The following is an 18,356-nucleotide window of genomic DNA, read 5'->3' as shown; positions in this document are numbered from 1 at the left end:
AGACACTAAATTTGATAAACATCATGTTAAATGATGTTTATCACACACAGTGTGATCACACACAGTGATTGCCTCCTATAACCCTCACCACAGTCAAATAAGATTGGAGCTCTTATTTTCCAGGCTTTAGGGATAAGGAACCTGCTGCACGGAGACACCAAGGCCTTATGAACAGCAAGTAAAAGAGCTAATATTTGAACTCGGGCTTTCTGACTCCTAAAGCAATGAACTTAGAGACAGTGGAAAGGAGAAAGGGAATGAATGAAGGGATAGGAGAAAAAAGGAGAGGGAGACAGAGACAGAGGAGAAAGGGGAAAGGATGAAATCAGTATGATTGCCAAGTTACAGCAGGAGGCAGAACTTCTACGAAGGACGGTGGAACACAGGGTGCAGAGACTTCAAGGAGAACTAACCCTGGGTTTTCATTATTTACAGACAAAACCACAAGGTCTAGAGGGTCCCCTGCCAAGGCACCTTGCCTTCTTCTTGATTCATACCTCCTTATATGATGAAGATCCTGTGGAGTCAGAGACGTAACTGACTGCCTAGAACCCTTGAATGCCCCTTGGATCTGTATGCTCTGGGTACTTGGGATCCCAGAATTCACTGTTGTTTTTGTTGTGGTTTTTTGTTTTGTTTTGTTTTGTTTTTTCCCCATGGTCTCTCCCTCTGTACTTTTGTGAAACATATCCTAGGCCCATGTGACCACAGGCTATGTGTGTGTGGGGGGAGGGGTAATGGACAGAGCTGGGATATATGGAAAGAGGACCCATACATGTGTCCCCAAGATCCTTCTCAGTTGAATGAGCCAGACATAGCAGAAAATGGACAGGGTTGCAGATTTGACTGGTGATTAGGGATTGAGAAAGGTATCTCTTAGTACTACCACATTTAGCTCAGAATTCCAAGAAGTGCAATAGTTCTTTTTTTTTTAAGATTTTATTTATTTATTTGACAGAGAGATCACAAGTAGGCAGAGAAGCAGGCAGAGAGAGAAAGGAGGAAGCAGACTCCCTGCTGAGCAAAGAGCCTGATGTGGGGCTTGATCCCAGGACCCTGAGATCATGACCTGAGCCGAAGGCAGAGGCTTTAACCCACTGAGCCATCCAGGTGCCCCGAAGTGCAATAGTTCTAAACTTAAGTTTGATCTTTCTGGTTTAAAGATATTATACCTTTAGCTATTTCATAATTGATTAATAATTTTTAAATATTTAGGTGTATGGGCCTCCATCTGTAGCTTTTCCCTGTGTCTGATAATAAGGTTGAGTGAATGTTAAAGAAGAGGGGAGAGGAGACCCAGACATAAAGCAAATGATGTTTGAACATTTTGTCCAGCAACTTTACAAAACAGATGTCCAAGTCCAGTAGACAACTTTTATTTTTCCTAAAGTAATTACATATCTTCTTTATCATAAGATAATTTCAGGTGTAACGGGCAAATAGAATGAATTAGAAAATGTGTTGGCTTTAAAACAAATGAAAAATACAGATTTTTTTTTTAATTAGAGGCATTTGGTCACTTATTTCTCTGACCCTTGGTTTCTCATTTCTGCATTATATACAGAAACACTTGTTTTCATGGTAGCCGTGGGACTTAGAGTCCCATAGCCAGTGTCCATGACAGGTGCTCAGGAAATGGCAGCTTCTACCTCAGCTGCTACCCCTGGTTTCCATCTTCCTTGCAATTCCCTCCAGTGGCTTTGATGGTATCAGATACTTGTCCAAAAGCACTCAGAACACAGAGAGGAGTCTGAAATTACTTTGAATATAAATCAAGATATAAATGATTGCAGCAGATAATTTTCTGTTCAGAGCTATAATGGGATTGTGTATCAGAAGAATATCAGCTAATTCTGAAGAGGAAGAGGAAGGACAGCAGAAATGAAGACTATAGGAACAGAAATTTCTTTACAGTTTTGAACATGAATCTCTCTTTGTGAGGGTATATAACCACTGATAACTAATAGATCTATACAGAAAGAAGGAAGGAAAGAAGAGAAAGATGTATAGCATATACTGCTTGACTCATTATTACAGGGTCCCCTGACATTTATCCATCACCTACTGAACTTCTAATATTGTACTAACATGCCTTATATTTACCATTTCAGTTCACCCTCATAACTACCCAAAGAAGGATGAGTTTAAAATGTGCAGGTGTGCCTGGGTAGCTCACTTGGTTAAACATCAGCCTTCAGCTCAGGTCATAGTCTCAGAATCCTGGGATCAAACCCCAAGTCAGGCTCCCTGCTCAGTGGGGAGTCTGCTTCTTCCTCTCGCACAGCTCCCACCTTGCTTGAGCTCTCTCTCTTGTTTTCCCTCTCAAATAAATAAAAATCTTTAGAAAGTGTGCAGATGATGCATGCTAGAAAAGAACTTTATTCTAGGTCTGCTGACTCAAAAACACATGCCTTTTCTTTTCTTTTCTTTTCTTTTTTCATAACAATTGTTTTATTATAAAGATGAACCATCATCCTCACAACAGGCTTATCGGTAGGATTTCTGGTAGCGAGCATGGGCACCAGGACCACCAAACTTTATGGATTCGCAGCGCCGGGGATCAGCTACCAAGAGGGTCTGGTCATACCAGATGAGGATGTCTTTGATCTCCTTCTTGGAAGCCTCATCCAAATATTTCTGGTTATAGGCCATCAGGGCTTTGGAGATGGATTGGCAGATTGCATAAATCTGGGCCACGTGGCCACCACCCTTCACTCGGACTCAGATGTCCACCCCAGCAAATCGCTCCTTGCCAAGAAGCAGAACAGGTTCCAGAAGCTTGTATTGTAGTGTGCGGGGTTCGATCATCTCCAGGGGCCGCCCATTCACCTTGATGAGGCCATTGCCTCGTTTGCAGTGCGCCACGGCTGTGGCCGTCTTCTTGCGTCCTAAGACCTGCACGGACTGCATTGGACCCTTGGACTGCAGAGGACCCTTTGGACGGCATGGCTGGAACGTAGGCCAGAGGTCCTCACCACGAGGCACTGCAACCAGAAAAAAAACAAACATGCCTTTTCTATAATATAATAATATTACTCTTAGTGGTATCATTCCTGGTACATTTACATATAGTTTGTGGTTTTGAAAAACTTGCATGAGTGCACGTGCATGCACGCACACACACACACACACACACACAGAGAAAGAAGTTGGGAGGTGTTCGGAATTATCTATGTAAATTTAAAAATAAGGAGCAGGTAAGTGATAGAACTAGGATTTGAATTTAGGTCCCTTCCATGGTCCTCCCACTGCAAGACAAGGGTCATGCATGCTATTTTACTGCAAGAGTGAAAACAATATACCTAATTAGCATAAGTTTTTCCTTTATAGCACTGGCCTTTCTTCAGTACTTAAAAGCATCAGAGAAAATACCCGTCTTCACCATCCCTGACAGCTGGAGAACAAGCTAGTTAAGATGGATACCTTGAGAGATTGCATTAATAAAGGTACAATTATACTAGGCATGAAGAAGAGACATGCAGAGCAGCTTTCTGTATTTAAATGAATTGTTTTGTGATGCAAATTAGTACACTCTGCACTAATGAAGTGAATTCTTTAACTGCTTGAGTCATTTCTGGTTATCATTAAACCATAGAAACCCCATGAAAAGAATTTACAACTGAAGATGGTGAATAAAACAAGGTGATGAATAAAACAAACCCATTATAAGTTCACCAAATCGATGCAATTCAGCTATTGAAAAGTAAACTTGTTGTTAGGTTTTCAGAGTCCATATTGTTAAATGGAAATAAAGGAAACAGTCCTGGGCTGTAAAGAAACAACAATTAATGCTGAGTAGTTACACTGAAACCAATTACCAGCACCGACTCTCCACATTTGTATCATTACTCAGTCAACAGTTACTATCTATATGCTTGTTATCCACTAGGACACACACTCAAATACAGCTCTAAAACCGTGGAGACTACCCTCAAGAAGGACAAGGTTTAAAGGGAAATGTATATGGAAATCATCAGGAATGTTCTTGGGATAATCGCTACTGTGAAGGTGGAGTGCTTTGAGAAGCTTTGCATCCATGGGAGGAAATGTATATCTAATTCTACCTGGGAGTCAAGGAGGTTTCACTCCTGGGTAATTTGTCCTCTCAACTCTGAAGTATGTGAGCCTGAAAAACTATGTGAGATGTATGTGTTTCTGGATCAAAGACAGAGGTGTGATAAGGCACTGCAGGGAACCAGAGAACCCACTGACACTTGATCAGGGAGAGGGGATAAGGCAGGTTTGAGGATAAAGCTAGGAGGAGGCTGGCCATGATTGCAGTGGACCATGGATGTCATATTACAGAAGTTTAGCCTTCTCCTAAAGGAGCTGTGGAACCACTGAGAAGTTTTAAACAGGAGAGAAATAAACCAGATTTGCTCTTTGGAAGTCTGTCTTGTGAGGATAGGCTGCAAGGAATTCTGAGGCTCTCTCTATTGCTTTAGTGGAATTATGTGCCCACGCCACACATAGCAGTAGGAATGGAAAAGAGCAGGAGGGAACAGTGAACGGGGAATACTAGAAAGAATGCCTATTGCTCCAACCCTCTGAAGAGTTGCACTTCTCAGTATCCAAAGAAGGACTGCTTCAGAAATCACCTAAAATACAGATCTGTTGTCACCAGAAACTGATGGACTTTCAGGTCCATAGGCTGCTTGGGTCTGCAGCCTAAGGCTCTCTGCTCCTGGCTTATATTATCACCTATTAGGACTTAGATCACATGATTTGGGGCTATCATTCCAAATCTATAGGGCAAACAAGCAGGCTGAAGATTTAGGTAAGAGCATAATACATTCTAGCTCCATTCACATTGTTGCAAATGGCAAGATTTCATTCTTTTTGATGACTGAGTAATAATCCAATAGTAATAATCCAATGGATATATATATATATATATTTTCATCCCACATCTTCTTTATCCATTCATCTGTCATTGGACATCTGGCTTTGCATCCATGGGAGGATGCATAATTTGGCTCTTGTTTATAATGTTGCTATAAACATCAGGGTACATGTGCCCTTCGGTAAGAGTTAATACTGCAGTTTTGATTCTAAAGGCTAAAAACGTGGACAGCATCTATATGGTGCAGTCCAGAAGCTGTATCCCATTTTCTTTGGGAAACTTTTGCTCTTAAAGCCTTCAACTGATTAGATTAGGCCCACCTGATTTATGCAGGGTAATCCACTTAAAATCCACTGATTTAAACTTGAAATATAACTAAAATATATTTTTACAGCAGTGTCTAGACTAGTATTTGACCAAACAGCTGGTCGGGATAGTCTAATGAAACTGATACATAAAATTAACCATTATATCACCATAAGGACTCATGTTTGATTTGAAATTTACAAAATATTGCGTGTTTTTAAGCCCAAGTTTATTGTAATAAAGCATTTAGACTTTATTTCACTTTCAGTATTTTAAAAATCAGAGTTATTATAACCAGGTACTTTTAACTGGTTACATTTTCATACTCAGAATCATCCTAGTTGCTTATACATCAGCACAAATTGTTTTTTGAAACTGCATCATTCTTCAAAGGCTTGCCTCCTAGTAATTTCTTATGTAACAACCTATGGGTAAGGATTTATTTATTTTTCCTTTAGGTTTATTAGGCTTAAACTGAATTTGGCAGAAATTTTAAATTAGCATTTGCATATATTTCAAGATGATTTAGTCCAGATTTATTGTTTTGTCAAACTGTCAAGCATTGTGCTAGCTGCTAGAGAGAGTAAAGGGGGGAAAAAAAAGATTCTTCCTCTGCTCTTCCGGAGCTCTTTTTCCTTCCACTTCTGTTAGACAACAGCTACCAAAAAAAAAAAAAACAAAAAAAACAAAAAAAAAAAACATTCACTGTGTGGAAAGGATTTCTAAGATAGGGAATGTCATTCTGTTCTAAATAGAATGTGGCGACTTGCCTATTTTATAGAAGGAAAACAGACAAACAAACAAACATATGTTTCCCTGCCATGCTACCCAATCAGCAGGTCACTGATTGTTTTCAAAGAAACCTACCATTGAAAGTAGAAAGATCTTTCTCTCTCAACAAAAGGTTACATTTGTTTCAGAGATGGTGATGCAAGCAGGCTGGGGGATAGTAAAGAATAAAACACAAAACAATGAAGTTCAGTAGCACCAGCAACTTACAGCAACTTACAGAGATGCCTTTTGTATAGGAAAAGAATGTCTTTGGGTTGTATGATTACGTTTAGCAATGTGAGAATTTGAACTGAGGAGCTATAATATTTTGGTGCTTCTAGAACTTGCTATTAAATAATAATTTCTACTTATGAATCATTTATAATTGAGGGTTGGGGATGATGACAACTGACATGTTGACTATTCTTCAACCTTTCTTAGGAATTATAATGCCTGGAAAATACAAGAGCATCTTTTTGCTCCCAGTCTTCCTGTCTTATAATAAAGATATAAATTGTTCCTGAATTTGAGAATCTCATTTTCTCAGGTTTAAATAATAAATTGGCATTGAGAACAGGGAGCTTGTGTCATGATGAAATGCTTAAGACACAGATATCTCACTTAATATTTTCTGATGGTATAGTTTGCTCATACCTGTGTACCATTGGTCACACATAAGATATATGAATTTATCTTCATTTTATTAGAATCTGCAAACTCCCAAGTAGCTAAATGATCTCCTCCCATTATAACAACTAATTTGACATTTATCCTTGTAATAGTTAAGTACAGACTAATTATATTCCTTATGAAAGAAAATATCTTGTGAAATTCTGACATGTTTGAAAATGTTTTCTTATAAGCAATGTTGTTCTAATAGATTTATGGAATTTTAGACCAGGAAGGGAACTTAACTGAATCTCAAGCTTTTGCATCTATGGAAATAGAGGCTCAGAAAAGCCCTCAATCTTGGCAAGGCTGTCCAGAGTGACATTTCATGTCCTCCCTTGGTCTCAATGACTCTCTTCTTGTTGCTGATGCCTATTTCTCTGGAAGCCTTTTCATAAAGTCTTTGGTGGTATTTGGTGCTATAGTTTACAGGTCAATTAAAAGTACAGTTTGGTTGTCTTGCCACTATGCTTTTGGCTCTCAGAGCACTGAACATATTGTATAAGTTGTCTATTTATATCTCTGACTCACTACTATGGTCATGATTTAATTTAGGAAACAAAAAAGATACTCTATAGGTATTTTAAGCAAAAAGACATTATAAATGAACGTACTTATGTATATAATCTACTTACCAAGTCACTGGCACTGGGCTGTTGAGCTCAAAGATACCCCACGATAGCTGTGATCCAGAGCACAAGAAGCCACCATAGCCCCCACCAGCTGTTCCCACAGCTGTGTCTCATACGTGCAAGCTGGAAGCTCAAAGTGGCAACCAGTCATGAGTCTCCTCCATTATGCCTCTGAACTCCATACAAGCCAAGATTATGTCTTTTCTGTTCACAGCTGATCCGTAGTACCTAGTATATAATAAGCATCCAAATAAATATTTGCTGAAATGATGAAAAAAGGAATAAATGCATACATGGAATAAATGAGAAAACTGACTTCATGTTGAGTGTGTAAAATATGTAAGATCACATATGACTATGACTTTAAGTCATTCTATTTGATTCCAAAGCCGGAGAACCTTCTAAAATACTCTATGCCTTTTGAAGACTCATTTCTTATTGCTGTATTTAGATACACATCATATCCTATAAGGTACTAAACTTTATACCACTGCATCATTCATTTCCTTTGTCCATGTTGAAAAATGGACATGTAGAACAATCTTGATAGCCTATAAAAGGCAGTTCAATTGTTACCTTCCAGAAAATCTGCCCCAAGTCCTAGTAACAGAGTATCTTGCTCAACTATTCATTATACTAGTCTTTTGAGAGTTACACAGGCATAAGATTTTTGAAGTAGGCAGAATGGTTAAGGAATCAGATATACCTGAGATTGAATCTTGGTGCTTCTATCTCCAGCTTTAAGACTTTGAACAAGTTAGTGTTTCCATACTTTACTTTCTTGCCATTAAAACATGATGAGGTGGCGCCTGGGTGGCTCAGTGGTTTAAGCCTCTGCCTTCGGCTCAGGTTATGATCTCAGGGTCCTGGGATCAAGCCCCGCATTGGGCTATCTGCTCAGTGGGGACCCTGTTTCTCTCTCTCTCTCTGCCTGCCTCTCTGCCTACTTGTGACCTCTCTCTCTGTCAAATAAATAAATAAAATATTAAAAAAAAAAAACATGATGAGAATCACCACATGTCTGTAAAAAAAAAATTAAAAAAAATAAGCATGGATGTTAGCACACAGTGAATGCCTGTAGTAATAATCTTCTATTAAATAGGTGTTCGTTTTCTTTTCCCTCCTCTCCTTCTCATTATTCTTAAAAAAAGTATTTCTCCTTTAAACTTCTGTTTTCCAACTCTTCTTATTCTTATTCCGTGACCTCTCCTTTTATGCCCTCTTCTATTTTGTCAGCGCAATCTATCTGTTGGCCACCCAAAATAGCTTCACCATGACAACCCACATACATCCTACCCTTCCCTTGTTTTGTGTTCCAGATTGTCATGGTGTCTGAAAATTACTTGACATATTTCCTTTGCATTTAACATTTAACAGACAGTATGCCCCACTTTGGTTTTAAGATCAAAGGGATATTCCCATGATGTGAATATTTGATGTCACCATATGAATACATTTGGGCCAGATTTTTAGGGGCCAAGAATGCTCTTGCTGTCATAATTAACTGCCAACATCTGACAGATGTCCTATATTCTCAATATAGCCCTAGAACTTCCAAAAGTCAGTGGATTTTTAAAACCTTGGGCATATTTTCTAAAGTAAGACACAGGTAATGATACAGACTCCTGTGTTAAGGAAAACTTGATTATTTCAAGTCATATTCATGGATATTAGGTGTATATTTAAGACATAGGAATACATTGAGGTATAAGCTATAATACTTTAATAGTTACAAAGTAGTTAATTTCATGATGGTTAATCAGGGAGAGTGAGGAGAATGGGTTTGGCTAGTCTGTTAGAACATGTAGACACGGGCAAATATTCTCATGTGTATTTCAGGACAGTCATTTAAGTCTTACTTTAATCTGAATCAGTCCATTATGGTAGCTTTAAAACATGGCCACACATTCTTTGAAACTCCTCCCATTAAGAGATGATATCTCTGCTTCCCTACCCCTTGAATCTGATTGGCTTGTAACTGCTTCAGCCAATAGAGTACGATGGAGCTGACACCAAATGACTTCCAGAGCTAGGTCGCATAAAACCTGGAAGCTTCTGACTTACCAAAAGCTTGCTCAGAGCCCTGACCAACCTTATAAAAAGTCCAATTACTCTGCAGTCACTATGCTAGAGAAGCTACTGTTGATGGTCCCAGATGAGTTCGGCCTTCCAGCCATTTCTGTCAAAGCACTAAGAATGTAAGTAAATATGTCTTGGACTTTCTAGATCCCAACTGCCAGGTGAATACTGCCTAATGACCACCAGCAATGTCATGAAGCTGAGTCTGAATTCCTGATCCACAAAATCATGAGCAAAATTAAATAGTCCTTGTTATTAGTTACTAAGCTTTGGCGTATCCTGTTGCACAGAAATAGATAACTGGAGCAGTAATCAATAAGTAATAGACAGGAAAGACTTATTTCTGAGTGTCTGAATTTTTTAACTTTTTGCAAAGTCTGAATGAGTAAAGATAGCATTTCTGAGAGTTTTACCAGGCTAAAGTATAATGAATAAATTTACGAGAAAGACTGAGGTGAGACATGCATACATCTTGCTTGTGTGTGACCATATGTGCACATCTATGTGTATGTGTTTACATTTCTACAATTTAAAAAGTGACAGCCACAGCATGTCATCATTTTTTTACCTGGTAACGATCTAAATCATCGTTATAAAAATATCTCTGCCTTCATTTTTATTTGTGCTTTAGAAGAATTAAGTAATTACCATGAGTCAGTGTCCTAACATGCTACATTTGCTATGAAGACACAGAAAGATGATAATATTTTTATAAAGCAGCAAGATTCCTTTGATGATATTTCCATTACACAACTTTTTTTTTTTTTTTAATGCTGGCTGTCTGGTACCTTTTAAAGCCAAACTCAAATGTACTTCCTCTAGGAAGCCTTCCTGGGGTTACCCACAAAGTAGTATTTTCTTCATTCCATGCACTAATAACAGGTTGCCCACAAACTTGTTCTGAATCTATTACCATGTTTTATTATAATCTATTGATTATGCTACTTTTCTTTATAGACCATTAGATCCTTGTAACAGAAAGACATTTTTATACATATTTGTATACCTAACATCTAATAAGCTGTAAAACCCAATGAATTTTCCTTTTTCTTTGACTGTCAGAATGTTCACAATTTAGTTTTGTGTTCAACATCTAGGAAGTATACTTTGTATAGATGGTTTCAACATTGAGAAATTTGAATAATAAATATTATGGAATGAAATAAATGAGTGTGTTTCCACATAGTAAGAATTTTTAGCATAGCTGTCTACCAACATCTGAATGAGAAAATATTTTTTAATAAATTTTTAAATTTTTTTTAAGATTTTATTTATTTGACAGAGAGAGAGTAGGCAGAGAGGCAGTCAGAGAGAGAGGAGGAAGCAGGCTCCCTGCTGAGCAGAGAGCCCGATGTGGGGCTCCACCCCAGGACCCTAGGATCATGACCTGAGCCAAAGGCAGAGGCTTTAACCCACTGAGCCACCCAGGCGCCCCAAGAAAATATTTTTAAAAATAAAAAAAATACTGATTCTTTATTCAGTTCCTGAGGTAGCTGCAATATAATTATGTGATGAGATAAGATCATAATCATAAGCCATGATTGGTTCAATCCTCAATTGAGCATGGTTAGATGTCTAGTTGTTCTTTCTTTGCATACCCTATTCTTGAGCAGAAATGACAAAGCAAAAGGAAAAATTTGTCATTTTATGTATTTAAGGCAAAACTAGATAACATTCTGGATTTGAAATAAATACAGAAGATCTAATAGTTATATTTGATTTAGTAGAGCTAAAACTGAACATAGATGTGTTCAATCACAAGATAAATGAATTAATCATACATCATATATTGGGCAGAAATTAAGGGACAAAATAATAAAGAAACACTAATGCAATAATACAGTCAAACAACATTTTTAATCTACTTTGTAACTTTTTTAATTTATAGGAATTTTAAATATAAAGTAAAACATGCATATATGTTTAAAACACAAGTACTAACAAATCGCCTAAGATAATAAAAAGTAGCTCAATTGATTAAAGTACAGGCCTTTTGGTATATAAATCCTAAGTTAGTATCTATATAAACCTATATGATATAGGGTGTCTAATTGAAAGAGTAGAAGAAATAAACCTTGTGTCTCCTTTCAACCTAAATTTTCTTAGGCTGAAATGACCGTATTCCACCATGGAGTAGATATATAGTTCTTTCTTCCTGTTGCCATTCATCTGTGAAAAGCACATTTATACGTTATTTATATTACTACAATTTCCTAAAGAAAGTTTGCTATTTTAAATTTCAGTGTGATTCCTTATCTGCCCTAGTCTTGTAGTAGTTTTTCTTAGGTGGAGTTCTATTCTTGTGAAATATTTTCAAAGCAAGCATGTACTGTTGCACAAATGAGCCCATATTTTTGAGGGATTCTTTTTAAACCCTAAATGCACAGTATAGTACAAGATGAGTGTGTAAAACTATAAGTACTCTGCAGGGTTAACTTTCATGAGCATGTATAGCATATATTTTGATTTACAGTATTAAAAATTATCATGTAGTCAGAGTACAAAGGATTCTTAGGACAATGAAAATATTCTGTTACACTGTAATGATGAATATATATCATTATACATTTGTCCAAACCCATAGAATGTACAGACACCAAGGGTGAGTGCTAATGTTATCTCTGCACTCTCGATAATGGTACATCAATGTAAGTCTGTCAGTTGCAACAACTGTATCACCCTGGTGGGGGTTGTTTGATAACAGGAGAGGTTTGCATATGTGGGGCAGGGCATATATATGGAAATTTCTGTAACTTCTGCTCACTTTTAAAGCTGCCCCCCCCAAAATTATTCATTACAAAAATTAGCAGTGATTAACATAGGGAATATATCTGAAATTTATGTTCTTTCCCAAACATTCTTGTTTCTAGAGCTACCTCCTTGAACTGGCTACCCAATTTACCTCATTTTATTTTTGCTTTTAACAGCTTTATGAAAATATTTAAGGGTGACTTAATATGGCAGAATAAACACCATTCTAGAATAAAGAAGACATAAATTCTAGTCTAGACTTTATAATGTGCTGAACAGGGGAGCTTCATTATATCACTGAAAATTTCAGGAGCTTGGTTTCCTCACATATAAAACAAAGATGATGATATGTGTTAAGTCCATAATCAAAGGAGCGAGACTGATACAAAGCGTAGGTCAAGCAAAGCTTTATTTCACGCCAAGCATCAAGAATCAAACCGACGGGTCAGGGTCGCCTTCTACAGAGAGGGCGACCCCTCCCTGCCTTACAGACTAACTTTTATAGAACAAAGGCCATGTGGTTGAGCCTGGCCACACACAGGTGCCCAATGAGATTGTGACACACAGAGAAAGCTGCACAGTCATGCTAGGTCACACACGGGTGGCCAATTGAATCACAATTTACCCTAGTAGATATTTGAACTAGCCTATCACCTTGGTCAGAATTGGTGCCCAAAAGGCTGGACCCACACTCCTTGGTAGCTAGGGAGACAGTATGCACGCCTCACTGATTGGATGTCTCCATCTGGCCTGACCTGCCCTTGTATTTGGACTTTGTTACCTGGGACTAGTTTCCCGGGAGTTGCTTTTAAGTAAGTTCCATGAGGTGGGGGCAGGGTCAGTTTAAGTTTTACTGCATAAACAACAAAATCACTGTTTAACCAGATGGAATCCTCTGGCTAAATTGGTCCTTACACTATCCTTATCTATGCTTATGAGGTCACCTGTGTCTTACAGAAATTACATTTTAACAGCATAAAATAGTAAATAAATACTGTGTGGTGGTGGCAGTAGTATTGTTAGCATTTTTATAAGTACATATTTTCATTTTGGCTAACTTAGTTAAATACCGTTAGAGAACAAAAACCAAAAAAACAAATTACCCCCCCAAAAAGAAACAAAATAACAACAAAAAAACACAAACAAACAACAACAACAAAACACCCTGCAATCTCAATTTACTTTAGTCTACTAATTTAAAAAAGACAATTTAAAAAAAGTTTTAAAAAGACTTTTTATATTCTTTACTAGATGGAAATTAAATGTATTAGATTAAGGGATGGCACAAGTTAGCTTTTTAATTAACAGAATCATTTTAATGCTTTATTAATAGAGAAAACTATACTAAACCTCCATTAGAGTGTGAATTCAAAAAGAAGAGAAACCAATTGTCTTCTCTCAGTTTTAAAAAGGAAGCCCTGTGTATTGATTAAGTCTCCAGCCCTAGAGGAAGAGAACCTTAGGTTTGGAGACTGATTCCTGCATTTAGTGCCTCTGTGACCTCAGGCAGGAAGCCCCACTTTACTCTCCCAACTGTGAGTTAACAAAGAATTCCTCCAGGGCTGAGCTGTCTTTGTGTGAATGGAGGAAAAAGGGAGATAAGACAGAGGACATGGGGGTGCCTGGGTGACTCAATCGGTTAAGCCTCTTCCTTTGACTCTGGTCCTGATCTCAGAGTCCTGGGATCAAGCCCTCTGTTGGACTCTCTGCTTGGCAGGGAGCCTGCTTCCCCCTTTTTCTCTACCTGCTTGTGATCTCTCTCTCTTTCTCTCTCTAAATAAAATCTTAAAAAAAAAAAAAAAAAGACAGGGCATGAATGTGATAGGGAAACACAGTGATTATGTTTTAGATAGTTTGGTAAATTTTCTTCAAAAATTTTTAGAGTTGAATCTGTTCTTTTCTTTCTAAGTTATTATTTATTTATTTGAGAAAATGCTTGAGTGAGCATGAGCAGGGGGCTGGGGTGGGTGGGGGGACATGGTGGGTGGAGGGAGAAGGAGGAAGCTGACTCCCTGCTGAGCCTGATGGGGGGGGGGACTCTATTCCAGGACCCTGGGATCATGACCTGGGCTGAAGGCAGGCAGGCACTTACCTAAGTGAGCCACCCAGGTGCCCCAAATCCCTTCTTTCTTATATTTCATTATAACTTTCTCTTGGATTTCAAATTTAGCTGTTTTAAGAAGGACACTATATACAAATAGATTGCATGGCAATGCAGTTTATACATGTGGATGCAAATGGTTTTAGGTAGAAAATAAAAAGTCATTGCAGAAAGAGAAGACAATGACAATTCATCTGTATTCCGCCCTCCATCAGTCATTCCTGCATTGCTCCTCGGAGATATTTTCCTTTATGCCTTTTGCTTTATATATGTAACATGGAGACTTTGGAATAAGTTTTGTAGAATAAAGGAGCCACATTGTAACTTTTAAAAAAAATTGTTCACTCTCATGTAAGATTCTCCTAAAAATGCAAGTGTTACAAGTGCTTGTGTACAGTCTTTGTATTTACCAGGGAAAAGCTTTCCAGAGCTTTTGTTTGTTAGGTGAACAAACAAAATGAACTAAAATGAACAAAATGAGCGTTTGTTAGGTGAAAGACATTACACAGGGAGCAAGGTGCACTACACTGAAATACTACAGTCTTTCAAGGACTAATTAAACAATCATATTTGGTTAATGGATTCTTCAGTTTTAAGATCATCTGATTAATAGTTATTATGAGAGGCGTTTTTGTTTTATTTTCTTCATTTGGTCAACACTACACTAAATCACATAAATAACCATTTGGAAATACAAATACAGTAAAATTCAATACGATGTGACAGTTCTGATTGATGATTAAAGGGTGCATTTCCTTGAATTCTAAAACATTCCTGCTGTGTTCATGTTTGACTCATATTTCATCTCCCACCCCATATGCCCCCCACATACTCTAATGTGACCAAAAGCCTATTCAGTTCCTTTTAATAGATATTGAGATTTTTAATTAATCTCCATGCAGTTTTTTTTCCCATTTTATTTATTTTTTCAGCATAACAGTATTCATTGTTTTTGCACAACACCCAGTGCTCCATGCAAAACGTGCCCTCCCCATTACCCACTACCTGTTCCCCCAACCTCCCACCCCTGACCCTTCAAAACCCTCAGGTTGTTTTCCAGAGTTCATAGTCTCTTATGGTTCGCCTCCCCTTCCAATTTTTTTTTTTTTAATAAACATATAATGTATTTTTAACCCCAGGGGTACAGGTCTGTGAATCGCCAGGTTTACACACTTCACAGCACTCACCATAGCACATACCCTCCCCAATGTCCATAGCCCCCTCCCCCTCTCCCAATCCCACCTCCCCCCAGCAACCCTCAGTTTGTTTTGTGAGATTAAGAGTCATTTATGGTTTGTCTCCCTCCCAATTCCATCTTGTTTCATTTATTCTTCTCCTATCCCCCTAACCCCCCATGTTGCTTCTCCATGTCCTCATATCAGGGAGATCATATGATAGTTGTCTTTCTCCGATTGACTTATTTCACTAAGCGTGATACGCTCTAGTTCCATCCACGTCGTCGCAAATGGCAAGATTTCATTTCTTTTGATGGCTGCATAGTATTCCATTGTGTATATATACCACATCTTCTTTATCCATTCATCTGTTGATGGACATCTAGGTTCTTTCCATAGTTTGGCTATTGTAGACATTGCTGCTATAAACATTCGGGTACACGTGCCCCTTCGGATCACTATGTTTGTATCTTTAGGGTAAATACCCAGTAGTGCAATTGCTGGGTCATAGGGTAGTTCTATTTTCAACATTTTGAGGAACCTCCATGCTGTTTTCCAGAGTGGTTGCACCAGCTTGCATTCCCACCAACAGTGTAGGAGGGTTCCCCTTTCTCCACATCCTCGCCAGCATCTGTCATTTCCTGACTTGTTAATTTTAGCCATTCTGACTGGTGTGAGGTGATATCTCATTGTGGTTTTGATTTGTATTTCCCTGATGCCGAGTGACGTGGAGCACTTTTTCATGTGTCTGTTGGCCATCTGGATGTCTTCTTTGCAGAAATGTCTGTTCATGTCCTCTGCCCATTTCTTGATTGGATTGTTTGTTCTTTGGGTGTTGAGTTTGCTAAGTTCCTTATAGATTTTGGATACTAGCCCTTTATCTGATATGTCGTTTGCAAATATCTTCTCCCATTCTGTCAGTTGTCTTTTGGTTTTGTTAACTGTTTCCTTTGCTGTGCAAAAGCTTTTGATCTTGATGAAATCCCAATAGTTCATTTTTGCCCTTGCTTCCCTTGCCTTTGCCGTTGTTCCTAGGAAGATGTTGCTACGGCTGAGGTCGAAGAGGTTGCTGCCTGCATTCTCCTCAAGGATTTGGATGGATTCCTTTCTCACATTGAGGTCCTTCATCCATTTGGAGTCTATTTTCGTGTGTGGTGTAAGGAAGTGGTCCAATTTCATTTTTCTGCATGTGGCTGTCCAATTTTCCCAGCACCATTTATTGAAGAGGCTGTCTTTCTTCCATTGGACATTCTTTCCTGCTTTGTCGAAGATTAGTTGGCCATAGAGTTGAGGGTCGATTTCTGGGCTCTCTATTCTGTTCCACTGATCTATGTGTCTGTTTTTGTGCCAGTACCATGCTGTCTTGATGATGACAGCTTTGTAATAGAGCTTGAAGTCCGGAATTGTGATGCCACCAACTTTGGCTTTGTTTTTCAATATTCTTTTGGCTATTCGAGGTATTTTCTCTTTCCATATAAATTTGAGGATTATTTGTTCCATTTCTTTGAAAAAAATGGACGGTATTTTGATAGGGATTGCATTAAATGTGTAGATTGCTTTAGGTTGCATGGACATTTTCACAATATTTATTCTTCCAATCCAGGAGCATGGAACATTTTTCCATTTCTTTGTGTCTTCCTCAATTTCTTTCATGAGTACTTTATAATTTTCTGTGTATAGATTCTTAGCCTCTTTGGTTAGGTTTATTCCTAGGTATCTTATAGTTTTTTTTTTTTTTTTTTTTTTTTTTTTTTTTTATACTAATGAAGCCACTTATGGTGTCCTCGGTTAAGATTACTTTTCTTTTTTTTTTTTTTTTTTTTTTTTTTTTTTTCCCCCTTTTATTAATTTTTTCAGCGTAACAGTATTCATTCTTTTTGCACAACACCCAGTGCTCCATGCAAAACGTGCCCTCCCCATCACCCACCACCTGTTCCCCCAACCTCCCACCCCTGACCCTTCAGAGTCCATAGTCTCTTATGGTATCTTATAGTTTTGGGTGCAATTGTAAATGGGATTGACTCCTTAATTTCTGTTTCTTCTGTCTTGTTGTTGGTGTACAGAAATGCAACTGCTTTCTGTGCATTGATTTTATATCCTGACACTTTACTGAATTCCTGTACAAGTTCTAGCAGTTTTGGAGTGGAGTCTTTTGGGTTTTCCACATACAGTATCATATCGTCTGCGAAGAGTGCCAGTTTGACTTCTTCTTTGACGATTTGGATGCCTTTAATTTCTTTTTGTTGTCTGATTGCTGAGGCTAGGACTTCTAGTACTATGTTGAATAGCAGTGGTGATAATGGACATCCCTGCCGTGTTCCTGACCTTAGCGGAAAAGCTTTCAGTTTTTCTCCATTGAGAATATCTGTGGTGGGTTTTTCATAGATGGCTTTGATAATATTGAGGTATGTGCCCTCTATCCCTACACTTTGAAGAGTTTTGATCAGGAAGGGATGCTGTATTTTGTCAAATGCTTTTTCAGCATCTATTGAGAGTATCATATGGTTCTTGTTCTTTATTTTATTAATGTGTTCTATCACATTGGTTGATTGGCGGATGTTGAACCAACCCTGCAGCCCTGGAATAAATCCCACTTGATCGTGGTGAATAATCCTTTTAATGTACTGTTGAATCCTATTGGCTAGTATTTTGGCGAGAATTTTTGCGTCTGTTTCATCAAGGATATTGGTCTGTAGTTCTCTTTTTTGGTGGGATCCTTGTCTGGTTTGGGGATCAAGGTGATGCTGGCCTCATAAAATGAGTTTGGAAGTTTTCCTTCCGTTTCTATTTTTTGGAACAGTTTCAGGAGAATAGGAATTAGTTCTTCTTTAAATGTTTGGTAGAATTCCCCTGGGAAGCCGTCTGGCCCAGGGCTTTTGTTTGTTTGGAGATTTTTGATGACTGTTTCAATCTCCTTACTGGTTATGGGCCTGTTCAGGTTTTTTATTTCTTCCTGGTTCAGTTGTGGTAGTTTATATGTCTCTAGGAATGCATCCATTTCTTCCAGATTGTCCAATTTGTTGGCATAG

The 18,356-nt window shown here is 38.2% G+C and overlaps 1 pseudogene; it reads right to left on the bottom strand.

Moving 5' to 3' along the window:
- Positions 1-2,417: 2,417 nt before the first annotated feature.
- LOC123948790 overlaps positions 2,418-18,356 on the bottom strand; it is a 92,229-nt pseudogene continuing 76,290 nt past the window's right edge.

Source organism: Meles meles, chromosome 8, assembly GCF_922984935.1.
Source record: "Meles meles chromosome 8, mMelMel3.1 paternal haplotype, whole genome shotgun sequence".
Lineage (NCBI taxonomy): Eukaryota > Metazoa > Chordata > Mammalia > Carnivora > Mustelidae > Meles > Meles meles.
The sequence above is the reverse complement of the archived record's forward strand: the minus strand, read 5'-3'. Positions and strand labels throughout refer to the sequence as shown.